The 26,410-nt window shown below is 48.4% G+C and overlaps 1 pseudogene; it reads right to left on the bottom strand.

The window, feature by feature from the left end:
- The window catches only part of LOC148777209 (uncharacterized), a 96,277-nt pseudogene extending 73,595 nt beyond the window's left edge, over positions 1 to 22,682 (bottom strand).
- Positions 22,683 to 26,410: the final 3,728 nt, after the last annotated feature.

The following is a 26,410-nucleotide window of genomic DNA, read 5'->3' as shown; positions in this document are numbered from 1 at the left end:
GAGAAATCCCACATTCCTGCCTGAGCCTTGTTCGGGTCCTTGAGACCATTTATCCGACCCCAAAACTCTCCCGACATAGCCATCCACACTGAGGAGGAGCACACAATTTACGTACACCACACTTGATGCGGCCCTGATGGTTAACACCGAAATCAGGTTGATTAGATTCTTTGCAGCCAAAGATGGAGAAGCTTTATACAGTTAGCGAAAACAAGACCAGGAGCTGACTGTGGCTCAGATCATGAACTCCTTATTGCCAAATTCGGACTTAAATTGAAGAAAGTAGGGAAAACCACTAGACCATTCAGATATGACCTCAATCAAATCCCTTATGATTATACAGTGGAAGTGAGAAATAGATTTAAGGGACTAGATCTGATAGATAGAGTGCCTGATGAACTCTGGACGGAGGTTCGTGACATTGTACAGGAGACAGGGACCAAGACCATCCCCATGGAAAAGAAATGCAAAAGAGCGAAATGGCTGTCTGAGGAGGCCTTACAAATAGCTGTGAAAAGAAGAGAGGCGAAAAGCAAAGGAGAAAAGGAAAGATATAAGCATCTGAATGCAGAGTTCCAAAGAATACCAAGGAGAGATAAGAAAGACTTCCTCAGTGATCAATGCAAAAAAATAGAGGAAAACAACAGAATAGGAAAATAAAGAGACCTCTTCGAGAAAATTAGAGATTTCAAGGGAACATTTCATGCAAAGATGGGCTCGATAAAGGACAGAAATGGTATGGACCTAACAGAAGCAGAAGATATTAAGAAGAGGTGGCAGGAATACACAGAAGAACTGTACAAAAAAGATCTTCACGACCAAGATAGTCACGATAACATGATCACTGACCTAGAGCCAGACATCTTGGAATGTGAATTCAAGTGGGCCTTAGAAAGCATCACTACTAACAAAGCTAGTGGTGGTGATGGAATTCCAGTTGAGCTATTTCAAGTCTTGAAAGATGATGCTGTGAAAGTGCTGCACTCAATATGCCAGCAGATTTGGAAAACTCAGCAGTGGCCACAGGACTGGAAGAAGTCAGTCTTCATTCCAATACCAAAGAAAGGCAATGCCAAAGAATGCTCAAACTACCGCACAATTGCACTCATCTCACACGCTAGTAAAGTCATGCTCAAAATTCTCTAAGCGAGGCTTCAGCATTATGTAAACTGTGAACTCCCAGGTGTTCAAGCAGGTTTTAGAAAAGGCAGAGGCACCAGAGATCAGATTGCCAACATCCGCTGGATCATGGAGAAAGCAAGAGAGTTTCGAAAAACATCTATTTCTGCTTCATTGACTATGCCAAAGTGACTGTGTGGATCACAATAAACTGTGGAACATTCTGAAAGAGCGGGCAATACCAGACCACCTGACCTGCCTCTTGAGAAACCTGTATGCAGGTCAGGAAGCAACAGTCAGAACTGGACATGGAACAACAGAATGGTTCCAAATAGGAAAAGGAGTACGTCAATGTTGTATATTGTCACCTTGCTTATTTAACTTATATGCAGAGTACATCATGAGGAATGCTGGGCTGGAAGAAGCACCAGCTGGAATCAAGATTGCCGGGAGAAATATCAATAACCTCAGATATGCAGATGACACTACCCTTATGGCAGAAAGTGAAGAGGAGCTCAAAAGCCTCTTGATGAAAGTGAAAGAGGAGAGTGAAAATGTTGGCTTGAAGCTCAACATTCAGAAAACAAAGATCATGGCATCTGGTCCCATCACTTCATGGGAAATAGATGGGGAAACAGTGGAAACAGTGTCAGACTTTATTTTTTGGGGCTCCAAATCACTGCAGATGCTGATTGCAGCCATGAAATTAAAAGACGCTTGCTCCTTGGAAGGAAAGTTATGACCAACCTTGATAGTATATTAAAAAGCAGAGACATTACTTTGCCAACCAAGGTCCGTCTAATCAAGGCAATGGTTTTTCCCGTGGTCATGTATGGATGTGAGAGTTGGACTGTGAAGAAAGCTGATCGCCGAAGAATCGATGCTTTTGAACTGTGGTGTTGGAGAAGACTCTTGAGAGTCCCTTATACTGCAAGGAGATCCAACCAGTCCATTCTAGAGGAGATCAATCCTGGATGTTCATTGTAGGGACTGATGCTAAAGCTGAAACTGCAATACTTTGGCCACCTCATGCGATGAGTTGACTCACTGGAACAGACTCTGATGCTGGGAAAGGTTGGGGGCGGGAGGAGAAGGGGACGACGGAGAATGAGATGGCTGGATGGCATCACCGACTCTGTGGACATGAGTTTGAGTGTACTCCGGGAGTTGGTGATGGACAAGGAGGCCTGGCGTGCTGTGATTCATGGGGTCGTGGAGAGTCGGACACGACTGAGCGACTGAACTGAACTGAACTGATTCCTCTATTGTGCCTCGAGAGGAATCCCGAGGTTGCCCTTCCAACACGTAAGAGACCTGACTTCCCTGGAACAACACGAGCGAGTTCCTGAGGTCCCCATCGCAACTCGAGGAGAACCCCAAGCTTTCCGCCACAATTTGAGAAAATCGACATGAATCCCCCATCAATGCGAGATGAGGAAATTTTCTGCTGTAAAATCTCAAGAAAAATCCAACATTCCAGCATGAAACTCAAAAGGGTACTTGACACACTTTATGCGATCCAAAAACTTCCCCGACATAGCCAGCCACTGAAGAGGAGCACATAATTTACATACACCACACTAGATGCGGCCCAATCCTCTACCGTGTCTCGAGGGAAATTTTGAGGTTCCCTTTACAATGAAAGGAGACTTGACTTCCCTTGCATAGCACGAGCGAGTTCCTGAGTTCCCCATCGCAACTCAAGAGGGACCCCAAACTTCCCGCTGCAACTCGAGAATAAACACAAGATTCCCCCATTAATGAGAGATGAGGAACTTTCTGCTCCTGAGTCTCAAGAGAAATGCCACATTCCCATTTGAAACTTGAACCAGTACTTGACACCCTTTATGCAACTCAAAAAGTTGCCTAATATAGCCGTCCCCACTGGAGAGGAGCACACAATTTACGCCCTCAACCCAAGATGAGGCCCTATTCCTATTTAACTGCTCGAAAGTAATCCTGATGTACCCCTTCCAACATAAAAGGGGACCTGAATTCCCTGAAGCTACAGGAGCGAGTTCCTGAGGTTCCCATCGCAACTCGAAAGGGACCCCAAGCTTCCCGCCGCAACTCGAGAAAAACCACAAGATTCTGCCCTCAACGCGAGTTGAGGGACATTTTCGTTTCAGATTCTCAAGAGAAATCCCACATTCCCGCTTGAAACTCGACAGGTTACTAAACATCCTTTATGCCACTCAAAAATTACACCAACATACCCAGCCCGAATCGAGAGGAACACTGAGTTTCCTGCCACATCTGACAAAGTGCCCCGATTTCCAGTCCTCTTTTCCAGATGACAGTCGATTCCCCTGCTTTTTCTGGAATGGAATCCGGACGTTCTGGTCGCAAACTATGAGGAAGAATGTACCACCTTGAATCTCGGAAGGATCCCCAGGGTTTCAAAGCACAATTGGAAAAGGTAAGGATGTCCTGACCCACTCAAGATATTGTCTGATTCCACTGCACAGATTCAAATGTATCCTCGCGTATCAACTCACAAGACGAGTGGAGACCTGACTCCCCTAGCATTCTTGATACAATCTCAAGGTACAAATTCAACTCAACACTGGCCTAACACCCCTTTTACAACTCGAGAAGAAAGTGGAGTTTCATGTCTCAACACGAGACAAGGCCTGAATGCAAAGGCGAATTTTTAGAGCAACCCTGATATCCCTGTCACCACTGGCGAGGAAAACAGAGTTGACCGACTCAACGCTAGATGCGGCCCTATTTCTCTGCTGTACCTCGAGAGGAATCCCGAGGTTCCTCTTCCAACAAGATAGGAGACCTGATTTCCCTGGGGCAACACGAGCTAGTTCCTGAGGTCCCCGTTGCAAATCCAGAAGATCCCCAAGCTTCCCGCCACAACTCGAGAAACACAAGATTCTCCCCTCAATGTGAGATGAGGAACATTTCCGCTGCAGACTCTCAAGGAAAATGCACATTCCCGCTTAAACTCGAACGGGTAATTGACACCCTTTATGAGACCCAAAATCTTACCTGCCATAGCTATCCACACTGAAGAGGAGCAAACAACTTACATACACATCACTAGATGCTGCCCTTTTTTCTACCACACCTCGGGAGGAATCCCGAGGTTCCCCATCCAACAAGAAAGGAGACCTGACTTCCCCAGGACAACACTAACAAGTTCCTGAGGTCACCGTCGAAACTGGAGAGGAACCCCAAGCTTCTTGCCACAACTCGAGAAAAACCACAAGATTCTGCCTTCAAGACGAGATGAGGAACTTTTCTGTTGCAGATTCTCAAGAGAAATCCCACATTCAAGCTTGAAACATGACAGGTTACTTAACAACTTTTATGCGACTCAAATTACAACAATATACCCAGCCCCAATTGAGAGGAAAGCCGAGTTTGCTGCCACAACTGACAAAGTGCTCCGTTTTCCAGTCCTATTTTCCAAATGAGAGTCGATTCCCTTGCTTTCTCTGGAATGGAATCCGGACGTTGTAGTGGCACAGTAGGAAGAGACTGGTACCACCTTGAAACTTGGGAGGATCCCCAGTTTATCAAAACAAAACTGGAAAAGGTACGGATGTCCCCACCCACTCGAGATATTGTCTGATTCCACTACACAGATTCAAATGTATCCTCAAGTATCAACTCACAAGACGAATGGAGACCTGACTCAGCCAGCATACTGGATACAATCTCCAGCTACAAATTCAACTCGTCTGTGGCCTAACACACCTTTTACAACTGGAGAAGAAGTGGAGTTCCATGTTTGAACACGAGACGAGGCCTGACTCCCGTGGTGAATTTTGAGAGCAACCACAAAATGCCTGCCGCCACTGGAGAAGAACACACAGTTGACCGATGCAACGTTAGATGTGGCCCTATTTCTCTGCTGTGCCTCAAGAGGACTCCTGAGTTTCCCCTTCTAACACGATAGGAGACCTGACTTCCCTGGGGCAGACAGAGCGAGTTCCTGAGGGTCCCATCGCAACTCGAGAAGAACCCCAATATTCCCACCACAACTCGAGAAAAACCAGAAGATTCTCCCCTCAATGCGAGATGAGGAACTTTTCAGCTGCAGAGTCTCAAGAGACATCCCACATTCCCGCTTGAAACTCCAAGGGGTACTTGACAACCTTTATGCGACTCAAAAAGTTCCCTGACATAGCCATCCCCAATGGAGAGGAGCACACAATTTATGGACTCAACTCGAGATGAGGCCCTATTCCCATTTAACGGCTCGAGAGTAAACCTGAAGTTCCCCTTCCAACACAAAAGGGGACCTGACGTCCCTGAAGCAACTCGAGCGAGTTCCTGAGGTCCCCGTCGCAATCGAGTGGTACTCCAAGCTTCCCGCCGCAACAGAAGAAGAACCACAAAATTCGGCCCTCAAGGCGAGATGAGGAACATTTCCGTTGCAGATTCTCAAGAGAAATCCCACATTCCCGCTTGAACCTCGAACGGGTACTTGACACCTTTTATGCGACCCAAAAACTTCCCCGACAAAGCCGTGCACACGGAAGAGGAGCACACAGTTTACCTACAGCACACTAGATGCAGCCCTATTCCTCTACTGGGCCTTGAGAGGAATCCCGTTGTTCCCCTTGCAACACAAAAGGAGACTTGACTTCCCTGGGGCAACAAGAACGAGTTCCTGAGATCCCCGTTGCAACTCGCGAAGAACTCCAAGCTTCCCACCACAACTCGAGAAACACCAAAATATACTCCCCTCAATGCGAAATCAGGAAATTTTCCACTGCAGAGTCTGAAGAGAAATCGCAGCTTCCCGCTTAAACTCCAACGGGAACTTCACACCCTTTATGCGACCCACAAACTTACCTGACATAGCTGTCCACACTGAAGAGGAGCACACAATTTACATACACAACACTAGATGCTGCCATCTCCTTCTACCGCATCTCAAGAGAAATCCCGAGTTTCCCCTTGCAACACGATAGGAGACGTGAGTTTCCTGGAACAACACAAGCGAGTTCCTGAGGTTTCCTTTGCATCTCGAGCAGAACCCCTAGATTCCTGCCCCAAGTCGAGAAAAACGACAGGATTCCCTCATCAATGCGAAATGAGGAACATTTCTACTGCAGAATCTCAAGAGAAATCCCACATTCCCGTTTTAATTGGAACGGGCACTTGAAACCCTTTATAAGACTCAAAAAGTTCCTTAACATAGCCATCCGTACTGGAGAGGAGCACACAATTTACAGACTCAACTCGAGATGAGGCCCTATTCCCATTTTAAAGCTCGAGAGTAATCCCGAAGTTGCCCTTCCAACACAAAAGGGGACCTGACTTCCCTGACACAACACAAGCGAGTTCCTGAGGTCCCTGGCACAATTCGTGAGGGACCCCAGGCTTCCCGCCACAACTAAAGAGAAACCACAAGTTTCTGCCCTCAAGGCTAGATGAGGAACATTTCCATTGCAGATTCTCAAGAGAAATCCCACATTCCTGCCTGAGCCTTGTTCGGGTGCTTGACACCCTTTATCCAACTCCAAAACTCTCCCGACATAGCCATCCACACTGAAGAGGGGCACACAATTTACGTACACCACACTTGATGCGGCCCTATTTCTCTACTGTGCCTCAAGGGGAATCCCGAGGTTGACCTTCCAACACGTAAGAGACCTGACTTCCCTGGAACAACACGAGTGAGTTCCTGAGGTCCCCATCGCAACTCGAGGAGAACCCCAAGCTTTCCGCCGCAATTCGAGAAAATCGACATGAATCCCCCATCAATGCCAGATGAGGAAATTTTCTGCTGTAGAATCAAGAAAAATCCAACATTCCTGCATGAAACCCGAACGGGTACTTGACACCCTTTATGCGACCCAAAAACTTCCCTGACATAGTCAGCCACTGAAGAGGAGCACACAATTTACATACACCACACTAGATGCGACCCTATTCCTCTACCGCGTCTCGAGAAGAATTCTGAGGTTCCCCTTCCAACGAAAGGTGACCTGACTTCCCTTGCATAACACGAGCGAGTTCCTGAGTTCCCCATCGCAACTCGAGAGTAACCCCAAGCCTCCCGCCGCATCCCGAGAATAAACACAAGATTCCCCCATCAATGAGAGATGAGGAACTTCCTGCTGCAGAGTCTCAAGAGAAATCCCACATTCCCGTTTGAAACTCGAACCAGTACTTGACACCCTTTATGCGACTCAAAAAGTTCCCTAATGTATCCGTCCCCACTGGAGAGGAGCACACAATCTACGCCCTCAAATCGAAATGAGGCCCTATTCCTATTTAATGGCTCGAGAGTAATCCAGATGTACCCCTTCCAACATAAAAGGGGACCTGATTTCCCTGAAGCAACACGAGCGAGTTCCTGAGGTTCCCGTCGCAACTCGAAAGGGACCCCAAGCTTCCCGCCGCAACTCGAGAAAACCACAAGATTCTGCCTTCAACGCGAGATGAGGGCCATTTTCGTTTCTGATTCTCAAGAGAAATCCCACATTCCCACTTGAAACTCGACAGGTTACTAAACATCCTTTACGCCACTCAAAAATTACACTGACATACCCAGACCCAATCGAGAGGAACACCGAGTTTCCTGCCACATCTGACAAAGTGCCCCGATTTCCAGTCCTCTTTTCCAGATGACAGTCGATTCCCCTGCTTTATCTGGAATGGAATACGGATGTTCCAGTCGCAAAGTACGAGGAAGAAGGTACTACCTTGAACCTCGGGTGGATCCCCAGGGTTTCAAAACACAATTGGTAAAGGTAAGGATATCCCGACCCAGTTGAGATATTGTCTGATTCCACTGCACAGCTTCAAGTGTATCCCCGAGTATCAACTCACAAGACAAGTGGAAACCTGACTCCCTGAGCATTCTCGATACAATCTCCAGGTATAAATTCCACTCGTCATTGGCCTAACACCCCCTTTTAAAACTCGTAAAGAAAGCAGAGTTCCCTGTCTCAACATAAGACGAGGCCTGAATCCAAAGGCGAATTTTGAGAGCAACCCCGAGATCACTGTCGCCAGTGGCGAGGAACACAGAATCGACCGACTCAATGCTAGATGCGGCCCCATTTCTCTGCTGTGCCTCGAGAGGAATCCCGATGTTCCCCTTCCATCTCGAAAGGAGCACTGACTTCCCTGGGGCAGCACGAGCGACTTTCTGAGTTCCCCGTCACAATTGGAAAAGAACCCCATGCTTCCCGCCACATCTCGAGAAAAACCTCAAGAACATGCCCTCAGTCCGAGATGAGAAAATTTTCCACTGCAGAGTCTCAAGAGAAATTCCACATTCCCGCTTGGAACACGAACATGTTCTTGACACCCTTTATGCGACTCAAAAAGTTCACTGACATAGTTGTGCCCAATGGAGAGGAGCATACAATTTACGGACTCAACTCGAGATGAGGCCCTATTTCCATTTCTGGTCCCGAAAGTAATCTAGATGTTCCCCTTCCAACACGAAAGGAGACCTGACTTCCTTGAAGCAACACGAGCGATTTCCTCAGGTCCCCGTCAAAAGTCGAAAGGGACCCCCAGGCTTCCTGCTGCAACTTGAGAGAAGCCACCAGATTTTGCCCTCAAGCTGAGATGAGGAACATTTCCGTTTCAGATTTTCAAGTGATATCCCACATTCCCGCTTGAAATTCCACAGGTTACTTGATATCCTTTAAGCGACTCAAAATTACACTGAAATACCCAACCCCATTACACAGAAACACCGAGTTTCCTGCCCCAACTAACAAAGTGCCCCGTTTTCCAATCCTATTTTCCAGATGTCAGTCGATTTCGCTGCTTTCTCTTAAATGGAATCTGGACTCTCTTGACGCACAGTACGAGAAGGCTGGTACCACCTGGAAACTCAGGAGGATCCCCGGTTTTTGAAAACAAAGTGGAAAAGGTACGGATGTTCCCACCCACTCGAGATATTGCCTGATTCCACTGAACAGATTCAAATGTATCCTCGAGTATCAACTCACAAGACGAGTGGAGACATGACTCCCCGAGCATACTCGATACAATTTCCAGGTACAAATTCAACTCGACTGTGGCCTAACAACCCTTTTACAACTCGAGAAGAAAGCAGAGTTCCATGTCTAATGCGAGACGAGGCCTGACTCCCCTGGTGATTTTTGAGAGCACGCCGAGATCCCTGTCGCCACTGGAGAACACACAGTTGACCTACTCAACGATAGATGCGGCCCTATTCCTCTTCTGCGCCTCGAGAGGAATCCCGAGGTTCTTCTTCCAAAACGATAGGAGACCTGACTCCCCTGGGACAACACGAACGAGTTCCTGAGGTCTCCTTTGAATCTCGAGTGGAACCCCAAGCTTCCTGCCGCAACTCGAGAAAAACGACAAGATGCCCCCATCAATGCGAGATGAGGAACATTTCTGCTACAGAATCTCAAGAGAAATCCCACATTCCCGTTTTAATTGGAACGGGTAATTGACACCCTTTATGCGACTCAAAAAGTTCTCTAACATAGCCATCCCCAATGGAGAGGAGCACACAATTTAGAGATTAAACTCAAGATGAGGCCCTATTCCCATTTTAAAGCTCAAGAGTAATCCCGAAGTTGCCCTTCCAACACAAAAAGGGACCTGACTTCCCTGACTCAACACGAGAGAGTTCCTGAGGTCTCCGGCACAATTCGTGAGGGACCCCACGCTTCCCGCTGCAACTAAAGAAAAAACAAAAGTTTCTGCCCTCAAGGTGAGATGAGGAACATTTCCGTTGCAGATTCTCAAGAGAAATCCCACGTTCCCGCTTGAACTTCGTTCGGGTCCTTGACACCCTTTCAGTTCAGTTCAGTTCAGTCACTCAGTCGTGTCCGACTCTCCGCGACCCCATGAATCACAGCACGCCAGGCCTCCCTGTCCATCACCAACTCCCGGAGTACACTCAAACTCATGTCCACAGAGTCGGTGATGCCATCCAGCCATCTCATTCTCCGTCGTCCCCTTCTCCTCCCGCCCCCAACCTTTCCCAGCATCAGAGTCTTTTCCAGTGAGTCAACTCGTCTCATGAGGTGGCCAAAGTATTGGAGTTTCAGCTTTAGCATCAGTCCCTCCAATGAACATCCAGGATTAATCTCCTTTAGAATGGACTGGTTGGATCTCCTTGCAGTATAAGGGACTCTCAAGAGTCTTCTCCAACACCACAGTTCAAAAGCATCGATTCTTCGGCGATCAGCTTTCTTCACAGTCCAACTCTCACATCCATACATGACCACGGGAAAAACCATTGCCTTGACTAGACGGACCTTGGTCGGCAAAGTAATGTCTCTGCTTTTTAATATACTATCAAGGTTGGTCATAACTTTCCTTCCAAGGAGCAAGCGTCTTTTAATTTCATGGCTGCAATCAGCATCTGCAGTGATTTTGGAGCCCAAAAAAACAAAGTCTGACACTGTTTCCACTGTTTTTCCATCTATTTCCCATGAAGTGATGGGACCAGATGCCATGATCTTTGTTTTCTGAATGTTGAGCTTCAAGCCAACCTTTTCACTCTCCTCTTTCACTTTCATCAAGAGGCTTTTGAGTTCCTCTTCACTTTCTGCCATAAGGGTAGTGTCATCTGCATATCTGAGGTTATTGATATTTCTCCCAGCAATCTTGATTCCAGCTTGTGCTTCTTCCAGCCCAGCGTTCCTCATGATGTACTCTGCATATAAGTTAAATAAGCAAGGTGACAATATACAACCTTGACGCACTCCTTTTCCTATTTGGAACCAGTCTGTTGTTCCATGACCGGTTCTAACTGTTGCTTCCTGACCTGCATACAGGTTTCTCAAGAGGCAGGTCAGGTGGTCTGGGATTCCCATCTCTTTCAGAATGTTCCACAGTTTATTGTGATCCACACAGTCAAAGGCTTTGGCATAGTCAATGAAGCAGAAATAGATGTTTTTCTGAAACTCTCTTGCTTTCTCCATGATCCAGCGGATGTTGGCAATTTGATCTCTGGTGCCTCTGCCTTTTCTAAAACCTGCTTGAACATCTGGGAGTTCACGGTTTACATACTGCTGAAGCCTGGCTTGGAGAATTTTGAGCATGACTTTACTAGCGTGTGAGATGAGTGCAATTGTGCGGTAGTTTGAGCATTCTTTGGCATTGCCTTTCTTTGGGATTGGAATGAAGACTGACCTCTTCCAGTCCTGTGGCCACTGCTGAGTTTTCCAAATCTGCTGACACCCTTTATCCGACCCCAAAACTCTCCCGACATAGCCATCCACACTGAAGAGTAGCACACAATTTACGTACACCACACTAGATTCAGCCCTATTCCTCTACTGTGCCTTGAGAGGAATCCCGAGGTTGCCCTTCCAACAAGTAAGAGACCTGACTTCCCTGGGACAACAAGAGCGAGTTCCTGAGCTCCCCATCACAACTTGAGAGGATCCCCAAGCTTTCTGCCGCAATTCGAGAAAATCGACATGAATCCCCCATCAATGTGAGATGAGGAAATTTTCTGCTGTAGAATCTCAAGAAAAATCCAACATTCCCACATGAAACTCGAACGGGTACTTGACAACCTTTATGCGATCCAGAAACTTCCCCAACATAGCCAGCCACTGAAGAGGGGAAAACAATTTAGGTACACCACACTAGATGCGGCCCGATCCTCTACCGCATCTCGAGAGGAATTCTGAGGTTCCCCTTCCAAAGAAAGGAGACCTGACTTTCCTTGCATAACACGAGTGAGTTCCTGAGGTCCCCGTCGCAACTCGAGAGCAACTCTGAGCTTCCCGCCTCAACTCGAGAATAAACACAAGATTCCCCCATCAATGTGAGATGAGGAAATTTCTGCTGCAGTCTCAAGAGAAATCCCACATTTCTGTTTGAAACTGGAACCAGTACTTGACACCCTTTATGCGACTCAAAAAGTTCCCTAATATAGCCGTCCCCAGTGTAGAGGAGCACACAATTTATGGACTCAACTGGATATGAGGCTTTATTCCCATTTAATGGCTCGAGAGTAAACCTGAAGTTCCCCTTCCAACACAAAAGGGGACCTGACGTCCCTGAAGCAACTCGAGCGAGTTCCTGAGGTCCCCGTCGCAATCGAGTGGTACTCCAAGCTTCCCGCCGCAACACAAGAAGAACCACAAAATTCGGCCCTCAAGGCGAGATGAGGAACATTTCCGTTGCAGATTCTCAAGAGAAATCCCACATTCCCGCTTGAACCTCGAACGGGTACTTGACTCCCTTTATGCGACCCAAAAACTTACCTGCCATAGCTGTCCACACTGAAGAGGAGCACACAACTTACGTACACAACACTAGATGCTGCCCTTTTTTCTACTGCACCTCGAGAGGAATGCCGAGGTTCCCCTTCCAACACGAAAGGAGACCTGACTTCCAGGGACAACACGAGTGAGTTCCTGAGGTCCTCTTCGCAACTCGAGAGGAATGCCAAGCGTCCCACCGCAACTCGAGAAAAACGACAAGATTCCCCCATCAACACGAGATGAAAAAATTTTCTGCTGCAGACACCCTTTATGCGACCCAAAAACTTCCCCGACATAGACGTCACCACTGGAGAGGAACACACAATTTACGGACTCAACACGAGATGAGGCCCTATACACATTAAACAGCTTGAGAGTAATCCCAAAGTTCCCCTTCCAACACAAAAGTGGACCTGACTTCCCAGAAGCAACACGAGCGAGTTCCTGAGGTCCCCGTCGCGACTCTAGAGGGACCCCAAGCTTCCCGTTGCAACTCGAGAAAAACAAGATTCTGCCCTCAATGCGAGATGAGGAACACTTCCGTTGCAGATTCTGTACAGAAATCCCACATTCCCGCTTGAAAGTCGACAGGGTACATAACATCCTTTATGCGACTCAAACATTACAACGACATACCCAGCCATAATCGAGAGGAACACCGAATTTCCTGCCACAATTGAAAAGTGCCCCGTTTTCCAGTCCTCTTTTCCAAATGACAGTCGATTCCCCTGCTTTCTCTGAAATGGAATCCAGAGATTCCGTTGCATAGTAGGAGGAGGACGGTACCACCGTGAACCTCGGGACCGTCGGACTGGAATGGAATCCGGACATTCTGGTCGCACAGTACGAGGAGGCCTTTACCACCTTGAAACTCAGGAGGATTCCCGGGGTTTGAAAACACAAATGGAAAATGGACGGATGTCCCCACCCACTCGAGATATTGTCTGATTCCAATTCAGTTCAGTCGCTCAGTCGTGTCCATCTCTTTGGGACCCCGTGAATCACAAAACGCCAGGGTCCCTGACCATCACCAACTCCTGGAGTTCACTCAAACTCATGTCCATCGAGTCGGTGATGCCATCCAGCCATCTCATTCTCTGTCGTCCCCGTCTCCTCCTGCCCCCAATCCCTCCCAGCATCAGAGTATTTTCCAGTGAGTCAACTCGTCACATGAGGTGGCCAAAGTATTGGAGTTTTAGCTTTAGCATCAATCCTTCCAATGAACACCCAGGATTGATCTCCTTTAGAATGGACTGGTTGGATCTCCTTGCAGTCCAAGGGACTCTCAAGAGTCTTCTCCAACACCACAGTTCAAAAGCATCAATTCTTCAGTGATCAGCTTTCTTCACAGTCCAACTCTCACATCCATACATGACCACGGGAAAAACCATAGCCTTGACTAGACGGACCTTGGTTGGCAAAGTAATGTCTCTGCTTTTTAATATGCTATCTATGTTGGTCATAACTTTTCTTCCAAGGAGTAAGCGTCTTTTAATTTCATGGCTGCAATCAGCATCTGCAGTGATTTTGGAGCCCAAAAAAATAAAGTCTGACACTGTCTCCACGTTTCCCCATCTATTTCCCATGAAGTGATGGGACCAGATGCCATGATCTTTGTTTTCTGAATGTTGAGCTTCAAGCCAACCTTTTCACTCTCCTCTTTCACTTTCATCAAGAGGCTTTTGAGTTCCTCTTCACTTTCTGCCATTACGGTGGTGTCATCTGCATATCTGAGTTTATTGATATTTCTCTTGGCAATGTTGATTCCAGCTTGTGCTTCTTCCAGCCCAGCGTTCCTCATGATGTACTCTGCATAGAAGTTATATAAGCATGGTGACAATATACAACCTTGACGTACTCCTTTTCCTATTTGGAACCAGTCTTTTGTTCCATGTACAGTTCTGACTGTTACTTCCTGACCTGCATACAGGTGTCTCAAGAGGCAGGTCAGGTGGTCTGGGATTCCCATCTCTTTCAGAATGTTCCACAGTCTACTGTGATCCACACAGTCAAAGGCTTTGGCATAGTCAATGAAGCAGAAATAGATGTTTTTCTTAAACTCTCTTGCTTTCTCCATGATCCAGCGAATGTTGGCAATTGGATCTCTGGTGCCTCTGCCTTTTCTAAAACCTGCTTGAACATCTGGGAGTTCACGGTTCACATATTGCTGAAGCCTGGCTTGGAGAATTTTGAGCATGACTTTACTAGCTTGTGAGATGAGTGCAATTGTGAGGTAGTTTGAGCATTCTTTAGCATTGCCTTTCTTTGGGATTGGAATGAAGACTGACCTTTTCCAGTCATGTGGTCACTGCTGAGTTTTCCAAATTTGCTGGCGTATTGAGGGCAGCACTTTCACAGCATCATCTTTCAGGATTTGAAATAGCTTAATTGGAATTCCATCACCTCCACTAGCTTTGCTCGTAGTGATGCTCTCTAAGGCCCATTTGACTTCACATTCCAAGATGTCTGGTTCCAGGTGAGTGACCACGCCATCGTGATTATCTTGGTTGTGAAGATCTTTTTTATACAGTTCTTCTGTGTATTCTTGCCACCTTTTCTTAATATCTTCTGCTTCTGTTAGGTCCATACCATTTCTGTCCTTTATCGAGCCCATCTTTGCATGAAATGTTCCCTTGATATAGTTAATTTTCTTGAAAAAATCTCTTGTATTTCCTATTCTGTTGTTTTCCTCTATTTAGTTGCACTGATCGCTGAGGAAGGCTTTCTTATCTCTCCAAGCTATTCTTTGAAACTCTGCATTCAGAATGCTTATATCTTTCCTTTTCTCCTTTGCTTTTCACTTCTCTTCTTTTCACGGCTTTTTGTAAGGCCTCCTCAGGTAGCCATTTTGCTTTTTTGTATTTCTTCTCCATGGGGATGGTCTTGGTCCCTGTCTCCTGTACAATGTCATGAACCTCCGTCCAGAGTTCATTAGGCACTCTGTCTATCAGATCTAGTCCCTTAAATCTATTTCTCACTTCCACTGTATAATCATAAGGGATTTTATTTAGGTCATATCTGAATTGTCTAGTGGTTTTCCCTAGTGTCTTCAATTTAAGTCTGACTTTGGCAATAAGGAGTTCCTGATCTGAGCCACAGTCAGCTCCTGGTCTTTTTTTTTTTTTTTTTTTGCTAACTGTATAAAGCTTCTCCATCTTTGGCTGCAAAGAATATAATCAATCTGATTTCGGTGTTGACCATCTGGTGATGTCCATGTGTATAGGCTTCACTTGTGTTGTTGGAAGAGGGTGTTTGCTATGACCAGTGCGTTCTCTTGGCAAAACTCTATTAGCCTTTGCCCTGCTTCATTCCGTGCTCTAATGCCAAATTTGCCTATTACTCCAGGTGTTTCCTGACTTCCTATTTTTGCTTTCCAGTCTACTATAATGAAAAGGACAACATTTTGGGGTGTTATTTCTAAAAAGCCTTGTAGGTCTTCATAGAACCGTTCAACTTCGGCTCCTTCAGCATTACTGGTTCGGGCATAGACTTGTATTACTCTAATATTGAATGGTTTGCCTTGGAAACGAACAGAGATCATTCTCTCGTTTTTGAGATTGCATCCAAGTACTGCATTTTGGGCTCTTTTGTTGACCATGATGGCTACTCCATTTCTTTTAAGGGATTCCTGCCCACAGTAGTAGATATAATGATCATCTGAGTTAAATTCACCCATTCCCGTCCATTTTAGTTCACTGATTCCTAGAATGTCGATGTTCACTCTTGCCATCTCCTCTTTGACCACTTCCAATTTGCCTTGATTCATGGACCTAACCTTCGAGGTTCCTATGCAATAATGCTCTTTACAGCATCGATCCTTGCTTCTATCACCAGTCACATCCACAACTGGGTATTTGTTTAGCTTTTGCTCCATCATTTCATTCTTTCTGGAGTTATTTCTCCACTGATCTCCAGTAACATACTGGGCACCTACCGACCTGGGGAATTCCTCATTCAGTATCGTATCATTTTTGCCTTTTGATACTATTCATGGGGTTCTCAAGGCAAGTATACTGAAGTGGTTTGCCATTCCCTTCTCCAGTGGATCACATTCTGTCAGACCTCTCCACCATGACCCGTCCATCATGGGTGGCCCCACATGGCATGAATTAGTTTCATTGAGTTAGACAAGGCTGTGGTCCATATGATCAGATCAACTAGATTTTTGTGATTATGATTTCAGTGTGTCTGCCCTCTGATGCCCCCTCTCAATAGCTACCGTCTTATTTGGGTTTCTCTTACCTTGGTAGTGAAAAATCTCTGGACAGCTGCTCCAGCAAAGTGCAGCCACTGTACCTTACCTTGGATGAGGGGTATCTCCTCAAGGCCACCCCTCCTGACCTTGAACGTGGAGTAGCTCCTCTCGGCCCTCCTGTGCCCGCACAGCCACCACTTCTTGGAAGTGGGACAGCTCCTCACGGCCACCACCCTGACCAGCTCCTCTCGGCCACGCTTCTGTGAGTGGTCGGTTGCATGGAACTGGCGTCTCTCACGTCTGCACCGCCAGATTTAGTGTCTCTCACGTCTGAGCCACCGGGGCAGGCGTCTCTCACGTCTGCACCGCTGGGACCGGCGTCTCTTGCATCTCCGCCACTGGAGCCAGAGTCTCACCCTTTATGCGACTCCAAAAGGTCCCTGACATAGCCGTCCCCAATGGAGAGGAACACACAATTTCCAGACTCAACTCTAGATGAGCCCTTATTCAATTTCCATGCCCAGAGAGTAATCCTGAAGTACCGCTTCCAACACGAAAGGAGACCTGACTTCCTTGAAGCAACACGAGCGAGTTCCTGAGGTCCCCGTTGCAACTCAAGAGGGACCCAAAGCTTCCCGCAGCAACTCGAGTAAAACCACAAGATTCTGCCCTCAAGGCTAGATGAGGAACATTTCCGTTGCCGATTCTCAAGAGAAATCCCACATTCCCGCTAGAAACCCCACAGGTTACTTAACATCTTTTATGCGATTCAAAAATTACACCGACATACCCAGTCCTAACCGAGAGGAACACTGAATTTCCTGCCTCAACTGACAAAGTGTCCCATTATCCAGTCCTCTTTTCCAGATGACAGTCGATTCCCCTGCTTTGTCTGGAATGGAATCAGGACGTTCCCGTCACAAAGTATGAGGAGGCCAGTACCACCTTGAAACTCGGGAGGATGCTGGGGCTTCAAAACACAATTGGAAAAGGTACCGATGTCCCCACCCACTCGAGATATTACCTGATTCCACTGGACAGATTCAAATGTATCCTCAAGTATCAACTCACAAGACGAATAGAGACCTGACTCCCTGAACATTCTCAATAAAATCTGCAGGTACAAATTCAACTTGACTCTGGCCTAACACCCCTTTAAAACTCGAGAAGAAAGCGGAGTTCCATTTCTGAACACGAGACGAGGCCTGCCTCCCCAGGTGAATTTTGAGAGCAACCCCGAGAACACTGTTGCTAATGGAGAGGAATCCTGAGTTAAACGGACTCGAATCTAGATGCAGACCTATTTCTCGCAGCGACTCCAAACGAATCCCGAGGTTCCCCTTGCAAATGGAAAGGCCTTCTGACTTCCCAGAGACAACACATGAGGCTCCCTGATATTCCCGTCGTTACTCGAGAAGATTACCACACTTCCCACAGCAACTAGAGGAAAACCTCGAAATTTCTCTTTCAAAGCAAGATGAGGCCCTTTTTTCCTGCAGCACATAGACAGAAGTCCTCAGTTCCTTCTCTAAATTCGATATGAGGCTTGAGTTCCTTGATGCAACTTCATGGTCTCCCAGCAATACCAGTCCTGATGAGATAAGAAAAGCGAATTTCCCCGCCACAATTTAAGAGAAGGCCCGTGATCACAAATCAGCTGAATATAATAGGCATTCCACTTTCAACTGAAGAGGAATCCCAACTTCAGCTCTCACCACATGACGAGTCCTGTCACATCTATTGACATTTGAGGGCAATCCCATAGATACTGCAGCAAGGTCAAAGGACTCCGAGTTCACAATCAACTAGAGATGAGTCGTGCTGTGTTTGCAGCAGCTCCAGTGGAACACAGAGTATCACCTCCCAACATGACGGGAGGCATGAATCCTCCACTGAGCCTCTCGAGAAAGCCCAAATTTCCCGCTAAAACAGACACCAGGCCTGATAATCCTTTTACAACTTGGCGAGAAAGCAGAGTTCCCTCCTCAAAAAGACTAGGCCTCACTCCCCTGTGGAACATTCACAGCAACCCAAAGATCCCGGTGGCCACTGGAGAGGAACACTGAGTTTACCCTCTCAAGTCTAAATGTGGCCCTCATGCCCTGTAGTGACTCAAAAGGAATCCCGAGGTTCCACGTTCAAAGGGAAAGGAGACCTGACTTCCCTGAGGCAAAACTCGCGAGTCCAAGTGGTTCCCGTTGTAACTCGAGAAGACCTCCAAGCTTCAAACCGCAACTCGTGAAAAACCATGAAATTCTCCACTCCACGCGACAGGATGCCCCTTTCCGCTAATTAGACTTTCCAGACGTTCCCCTCACACAATAGCCAATTAGACTTTCGCTGTGTCCAGTGAAAGGGGAGTCAGGTGCGGCCTCCATTCCAGCACCGATCCCCAGTTCGGGTTGACAGGGCGCTGATCTTCCATCTGTGAGTCGCAGGCCACAGGCAACCTTGTGTGCCCTTGGCTGTGTGAGCAGCTGAAGGGAGTTTCATCTCTGCAGGCACCCAGCAGGCCTGCGACTTCGAACTGCCAGTGGTGAGCATCTCAGAAGACAGGAGCAACCGTGGCAGAAGTGGAGTGGGATCCACCCTGAGGGTGGGCACTGATCGTCAATAGATGCTCCTGTGGGACGTTGATGGGTCTGGCACACTCTTCTCCCAGAGAGCCAGAGAGTTGTCTATGGGTTCTGCTAGGCGTTCTGCTCCCTCTTGTGGTCCTGAAGGCTGGTAGTCACCATTCTGAGCACCTAGCTCTGAGATGATGACCACCGCCACCTGCACTTTGAGGCTTACACAGCATTGTGAAGCCTACTTCAAATGACATAGAAACCAGAATTCTCCAGTTTGGTCTTCCAATATGTGGGGAGTCAGAACAATTCTCAGAAGAAGGGAAAAGCTACCCAATCCAGGATTCTGGCCTAGAGAATTCCATGGACTGTAGAATTCATGGGGATGCTATGACTCTAACAATACTGAGAGACTATAACTTTCACCTTCAGTCAGAGCAAAATCCAGTTTCCTATCATTTCTTTCGGGATTTGAGAACCGTTTTGCATGGAACGTATGTCTAGGAATCATTGGAAGTGCATTTGTTGAGAGGTGTCAAGTTTCCATGGACATGTATGTCATCCCCTCTAGTTTCCAAATGGGTTGCTCCTAAATTCTTTTGGAGACCTACTTGGAAACATGGGTGTTTTTCAGCTTGCATTTCCACAGTAGAATGGATTCTGCAGCTCTAGCAGCAGGGACGCTGCTTCCAGTGAAAGGGGAGTCGGGTGCGGCCTCCCTTTCAACACCCATCCCCAGGTCGGGTTGACAGGGCGCTGATCTTCCATCTGAGAGCCGCAGGCCACAGGCATCCTTGTGTGCCCTTGGCTGTGTGAGCAGCTGAAGGGAGTTTCGTCTCTGCAGGCGCCCAGCAGGCCTGCACCTTTGGACCGCCAGAGGCGAGCATCTCAGAGGACAGGAGCAATCGTGCCAGAAGTGGAGTGGGATCTACCCTTAGGTTGGGCACTGATCGTAGAGAGATGCTCCTGTGGGACTTTGATGGTTCCGGCACAATCTTCTGCCAGAGAGCGAGAGAGATGTCTATGGGCTCTGCTAGGCCCTCCTCTCCCTCTTGTGGTCCGGAGGGCTGGTTGTCACCATCCTGAGCACCTAGGTCTGAGATGATCACCACCGCCACCTGCATTGTGTTTCCCTTTGCCCGCGTGTCCATGAGAAGTGTCAGGCCGTCTCTGAACTACACTAGCCATGTGCAATGCCTCTCATTGGACCTGCACATGTTTCTTCGGTTTCCTTCCAGATCACTGATTTTCTCGAGCATGTGGGGCCACAAGGATGGTGGGTCTTTCTCTTGCCTTGTGTTCTGTGGAACACTTGTCCCTATGTTGGTGTGGGTTTATCTTTCCATTTCTCCTGCCTGGTTTATTGTTGTGAGTTTGTTTGTGCCAGCGGAAGAACTCAGCCTTTCCCTTGGGCCTGAGGTGTCCCATTTACCATAGTGCTGCCTACATGGAGATTCTGAGCACATTTGCCGAGAGGGCTTCGTTTGGCAGATGACATCCAGAAAGGACATACACTGTCCTTTCAGATACTTCAAATGACATAAAAACCTGAATTCTCCAGTTTGGTCTTGCAAAATGTGGGGAGTCAGAACAATCCCGTGGAGAAGGGAAAAGCTACCCACTCCACGATTTTAGCCTAGAGAATTCCATGTACTGTAGAATTCATGGGAATGCCAAGACCCTAACAATAATGAGAGACTGTAAATTTCACCTTCACTCAGAGCAAAATCCAGTTTCAAATCATTTCAGTGACTGGCATTGATTGGGGAGCCCAAAAGCATGGGAAGAAATGCAGAGAGAAGTAGACTCAATGTAGTCAGGCGGGGAAGCGAGGAACGGGGAGTGCTTGCCATGAAACCAGGCTTTGCTGGAAGTGGGGGGAATAGAATGAGGGTGTCCGAATGTAGACAGTGGTGATGCTTACACAGCATTGTGAAGGCCTCCATATTCCCAAATGGCATTAAGGGAGGAAAATTTATAAACACACACTTGTGAGCAAAATGTACAGAAAGCCATAAAAGACATAAAAGATGAGAAGAAAGATGCCTAGGAGCCTGAGGAAAATCAGCTCAGAGTAAGGGAATTCAGTCTCCCCTGGGTGGGGAGGGAGTGGATGGTGTCCACAAGGAACACACAGGGATGGAGGCTGCAGAGCCAACTGCGCCCCTGGACGAGGTGTTTGCTGAAAGGGCTCTTGGTCTCTGTCCAGAGCAGAGGCATGTTCTCCCTGCAGGGGTGGAACAGTCATGGGGGGTGTCTGAGTCCTTGGCAGGAGCCATGGCATGCTGCCCCTGCGCAGCTGGTCACTCAGGCCCTGACTTGGGTTCTGTAGCCAAAGCCCAAGCAGGTGCAAGTGCACGTGGAGGTGGAGGTTCTGGAAGGCGGGCTGGGACATCGGGGACTGGGGCTGGGTGTCGTGCAGGCACAGAAATCCGATGTGCTGAGGGTGCTGGCCAGTACCCGGCTGGCCCCGTGTCTTTGGGAGAGGACTTCTCAGCTATCAATCTCCCCTCAGTGGATCCCTGGGTCCTGCCCTGGAACTCCCACCTATGTAGGGACAGGTCTTGGATGTGGAGGCTGGCTGAGTTTGACGGCCAGAGCTAGAGCTGGGGGAGAAGAAAAGTTTGCCACAGGCCAGCTTTGCCATGTGCCTAATTGGGTACGAAAGCTTCCTAGAGATTCGCTAAGAAGGCCCAGCAGAGGAGTCTTCTCTGCAGTCTCCAAGATGGGTGGTGTGAGGCCAGCCTTTGGTCCAGGCCCAGCCTCAGCTCAGGGGACTCCTCCCTGCGTGGCTCAGCACCGCCTCCCCACATTGACATGCAGCAGTTCCAGCCGCCTCACGTCTGTGCTCGGCCGTGGTGGGCTCCAGGTCCTCCTGCTGCCCCCGAGGCAGGGCTTCCAGAGCTCTAGGGCCCAGCCGGCTGTGCTGAGCTCTGTGGCAGCCTGAGACTGGGCCCCAGGGTGTGTGCTGGGTAGTGTCTTGGCAGCAGGCCTTGCCCGCTTCTTCTTCATTGCCAGCTGGGCTGAGCCCTCCGTGGCCACGCTCACCTGGAGCATGCACTGGGCCTCCCGTGCAGGAGGCTGGTGCTCTGAGCCCTCCCTCTGGGAGGTGGATGTGGAGTGCCCCTGAGGTGCCACTTCGGGTGGGACGGTCTGCAATGAGAGTGACCATGACCCAGCCCTGCTTCAATATTTCTGAGCAGAGCCTGGCCAGGATGGCTGCTGCTTCTGCCCATCTGCCCTTCTGCTCCCAGAAAGAGCAGAGACGAGTGTCTGCTCAGACACCCACCCGGGATGACGGAGACCTCCCCTCCCCGAGGCCATGATGTCAGCCTGGGAAGCAGGCTCAGCCCTGACTCTTACCATGCCATGTAGCCTGCTCTTCCCTGGGCTGTGGACACAAGCGGCCCTCCAGCTTCTGTCCCACATGTGTCTGGACTTGCTTGAGGCAGACACATACCGAGATACCCCCATCCACACACAGGGAAACGCCTCAGGTTTCCCCAGGTGGGACAGGAGAGGTGGCCTGACCCGGCCTGGGGTGCCCCTCTTACCTTTCTGTTCTTTTGGGCAAAGGGCCAGAGGCTTCTGGGGGGTGCCCTGAGCCATTGTCAGCAGCGCACCCACACACTGGCTGTGAGCTCGCCTGAGGCCCCGACCTCTGGGCAGGGGTAAACAGCAGAACATGTTGACAGCAAGTGATCTGGCTGGGGCTCCTCTCCACTGGGGAGGCCTGGACACCTGGGTTCCAGGTTCTGTTGGCTTCTGTTGCCAGGAAGTGACATCATTTCTTGGGTTCATGGCCGAGGTCCCTTCCACAAAGCTCCCCAAGGGAACCTCTGGGTTTCTGGCTGTTCTGCCATGCCCTTAGGCCACGTGCAGGCACAGTGACACCCACACAACCCACCCCACAGCCTTGGGGAGACCTGGGTGCAGCCAGGGCCTGAGCTCTGAGGACACAGCTGCTTTCAGCACAGGCTCCTTCTTCTCTGAAGTGATGGGGCCCTGGGCAAGCCTTGTGCCCTGCCGGATTTCCCCAGTCTCCCCATCTGCAGAGTGGGGCTCACTCTCCCATCTACTGCCTAGGTCTGTCAGCCTACGAGCAGTTCCAGTGCCTGTTCAAACTTTGGGCCACTCTCACATGGAGCTTGGACACTGAGACTTCCCAAAGGACGGATTCCAAACAAGGCTGAACTAGCACAGAATGGGGCAGAATCAGGCCTGGATGGGCTCTGGGACCTGGGAAAAGGCAGCCCCCTTCCTTCCTATTTCTTGACCCCCACATTGGGAGGACCGGAAGTTCATATTCAGACATCGCCCCCTCTGATATCAACCTTCCTCGTCCTACTGTAGTGTCCCACTCAGCCTCGAGGGGTGGTGGAGGCTGCCCCAACAGTGGCTCCCCGCATTTTTGTCTTTGAATCTCATCATCTTGGGTCATTTTCCCCCTTGCAGGGGGAATAGGCACTGTCATTGTTTCCAACCTCAAGAGTGATTCATGCAAATGCTGTGAAATCGACTCATTTCCTCTCTCCATTTTTCAGTCTCTCTCCCTCATTCCCTCTCTTTCTTGACCTTTCCAAATTCAGTTTGTCTCTTCCTCTCTGTGTCTCTCCTGTGAATGCTCGCATGCCTGTGAATGCATGTACGCATGTATATTGTTGACCTAGGGTGAGGTTTTGGGTTTCCTGTGGAGTGAGGTAAAGGTTTGGGGATGGAGTTGGTGTTAGGGGAAGTGATAGGGCTGGGGTTTGTTCTGGGAGACTTAGTGGTGTGAGTTCTCCGTCTCTTTTACGTAAGAACCCCTTCTCCAATATTCTGCTTGCAAATATTTTTTGTGTTAATTTTGTTACCATTTTGATTTGTGAATGCTTAGCTTTTCTATTGCAAAGCTGTTCTAGTGGACAGAAACCCATGGGTGTCGTTTGGTTTCCTGTTTCCTTGACTTGAAGAGACCCAATTTTGCTTGCCCCACCACACATTTTGAGAAGTCACTGACATTAAGAAGCCTATGGCCTGTTATTTTTACCAGGAGTTTCATCACTTCAGGTTTTGCGTTGATGTGTTTCAATGAATCTGAGGTGTTATCAGACCAAAAGCCAATGTGATTGTTCAGATGGAACCATCTCCAATTCCCATGGCCTTTCGTTGTAGAGGCTCTTGTTCCCATTCCTATCGCCTCACCTCCTTTTGGTTTGCCCCATGGTGGAGGTCAGGTGGAGGGGGAAGTGATATCATCTTACATGGAAGAATTCTTCTGATCCGTGAGCACAGCTTATTTTCCATTGGATTGGTGGGCTTCACCTTCTTTCCTCCATCTCTTTCAGTTCTCTGAGAAGAGGGGCTTCCCTCCTGGGATAGATGGACTCCTAGCTATTGCCTTTGAGACAATGTCAATGTTGGTGGGGTTGATACTTGCCTTCTCCTTCTAAGCGTTTGCTGTGAGTGTTAGAAATGCCAAGGATTTCTCTTCCCCTTCCTCACTGTCCATCTCTCTGTGCCTCCAGATAGAACAGGCCTAGTCCAGGGTCCCACGGGCCTCGGGGAGTGCAGCTAGATCGTGTTTATCAGGCCCTCAGTGCTGGACATCATTCGGTTTACTCTCCGTGTCCCTTCCTTCGCCTGGTGTCCCTTCAGACCTCTCCTTCAGGCTCGTTTGTGTTCATGTCATTTGTGTATTAGGAGCCAAATCCTGCCTAAGCTCTGTGTATGCAAACAGTTGTCTCCCAGCTTGGGAGGTGTCATTTGCATTTTTCAGAAGGTCTTTCCCAGAGTCCAAATCTTGGATTAGACAAAGTTCGCTGTGTTCCCTGGTTACTCTTTGTGTAGTGCTTTTCTGTATTGTGTGTGAAAACTCAGAGCTCATGTCTAATGTCTGCTCCATTTCCTTCTGGATTTGTGAACCATTTTGTGTGGAACGTATGTCTACGAATCATTGGAAGTGCATTTGTTGAGAGGTGTCAAGTTTCCATGGACATGCATGTCATCCCCTCTGGTTTCCAAAGGCGTGGATCCTAAAGTCTTTTGGAGACCTTCTCATAAAGATAGGTGGTTTTCAGCTTGCATTTCCACAGTAGAAGGGATTCAGCAGCTCTAGCAGCAGGGACACTGTGTCCAGTGAAAGGGGAGTTAGGTGCAGCCTCCCTTTCAGCACCGATCCCCAGGTCAGATTGACATGGCGCTGATCTTCCATCTGTGAGCAGCAGGACGCAGGCATTATTGTGTGCCCTTGGCTGTGTGAGCAGCTAAATGGAGTTTCGCCTCCACAGGCGCCCAGCAGGCCTGCGGCTTTGGACCGCCAAAGGTGAGCATCTCAGAGGCCAGGAGCACCCGTGCCATAAGTAGAGTGGGATCCACCGTGAGGGTGGGCACTGATTGTAAAGAGATGCTCCTGTGGGACTTTGATGGGTCCGGCACACTCTTCTGCCAGAGAGCAAGAGAGATGTCTATGGGCTCTGCAAGGCCCTCTGCTTCCTCTTGTGGTCCCGAAGGCTGGGTGTCACCATCCTGAGCACCTAGTTCTGAGATGATGACCACCGCCACCTGCACTGTGTTTCCCTTTGCCCGCGTGTCCATGAGAAGTGTCAGGCCGTCTCTGAGCTACACTAGCCATGTGCAATGCCTCTCATTGGACCTTCCCGATCACTGATTTTCTCGAGCATGTGGGGGCCACAAGGATCGTGATTCTTTCTCTGGCCTTGTGTTCTGAGGAACATTGTCCCTATGTTGGTGTGGGTTTATCTTTCCATTTCTCCTGCCTGGTTTATTGTGAGTTTGTCTGTGACAGCGGAAGAACTCAGCATATCCCTTGTGCCTGAGGTGTCCCACTTAAAACAGCACTACCTACCTGGAGATTCTGAGTACTTTTGCCAACAGGGCTTCGTTTTGCAGATGACATTTTGAAACGACCTACACTGTCCTTTCAGATACCCAAAGGCTACTTCAAATGACATAGAAACCAGAATTCTCCAGTTTTGTCTTCCAATATGTGGGGAGTCAGAACAATCTCCTGGAGAAGGGAAAAGCTACCCACTACAGGATTCTGGCCTAGAGAATTCCACAGATTGTAGAATGCATGCGGATACCAAGACTCTAACAAAATTGAGAGACTATAACTTTCACCTTCAGTCAGAGCAAAATCCAGTTTCCAAACATTTTAGTGATTGGCATTGATTGGGGACCCCAAAAGGATGGGAAGAAATGCAGAGAGAAGTAGACTCAATGTTGTCAGTCGGGGGAGAGAGGAAAGGGGAGTGCTTGCTATGAACCCAGGATTTGCTGGGAAGTGGGGGGAGATAGAATGAGTGTTTCCAAATGTAGATAGTGGTGATGCTTAC

This window comes from Moschus berezovskii, chromosome 8 (genome assembly GCF_049115385.1).
Source record: "Moschus berezovskii isolate FMDL1 chromosome 8, NW_MosBer_1.0, whole genome shotgun sequence".
In the NCBI taxonomy this organism is placed as follows: Eukaryota; Metazoa; Chordata; class Mammalia; order Artiodactyla; family Moschidae; genus Moschus; species Moschus berezovskii.
The sequence above is the reverse complement of the archived record's forward strand: the minus strand, read 5'-3'. Positions and strand labels throughout refer to the sequence as shown.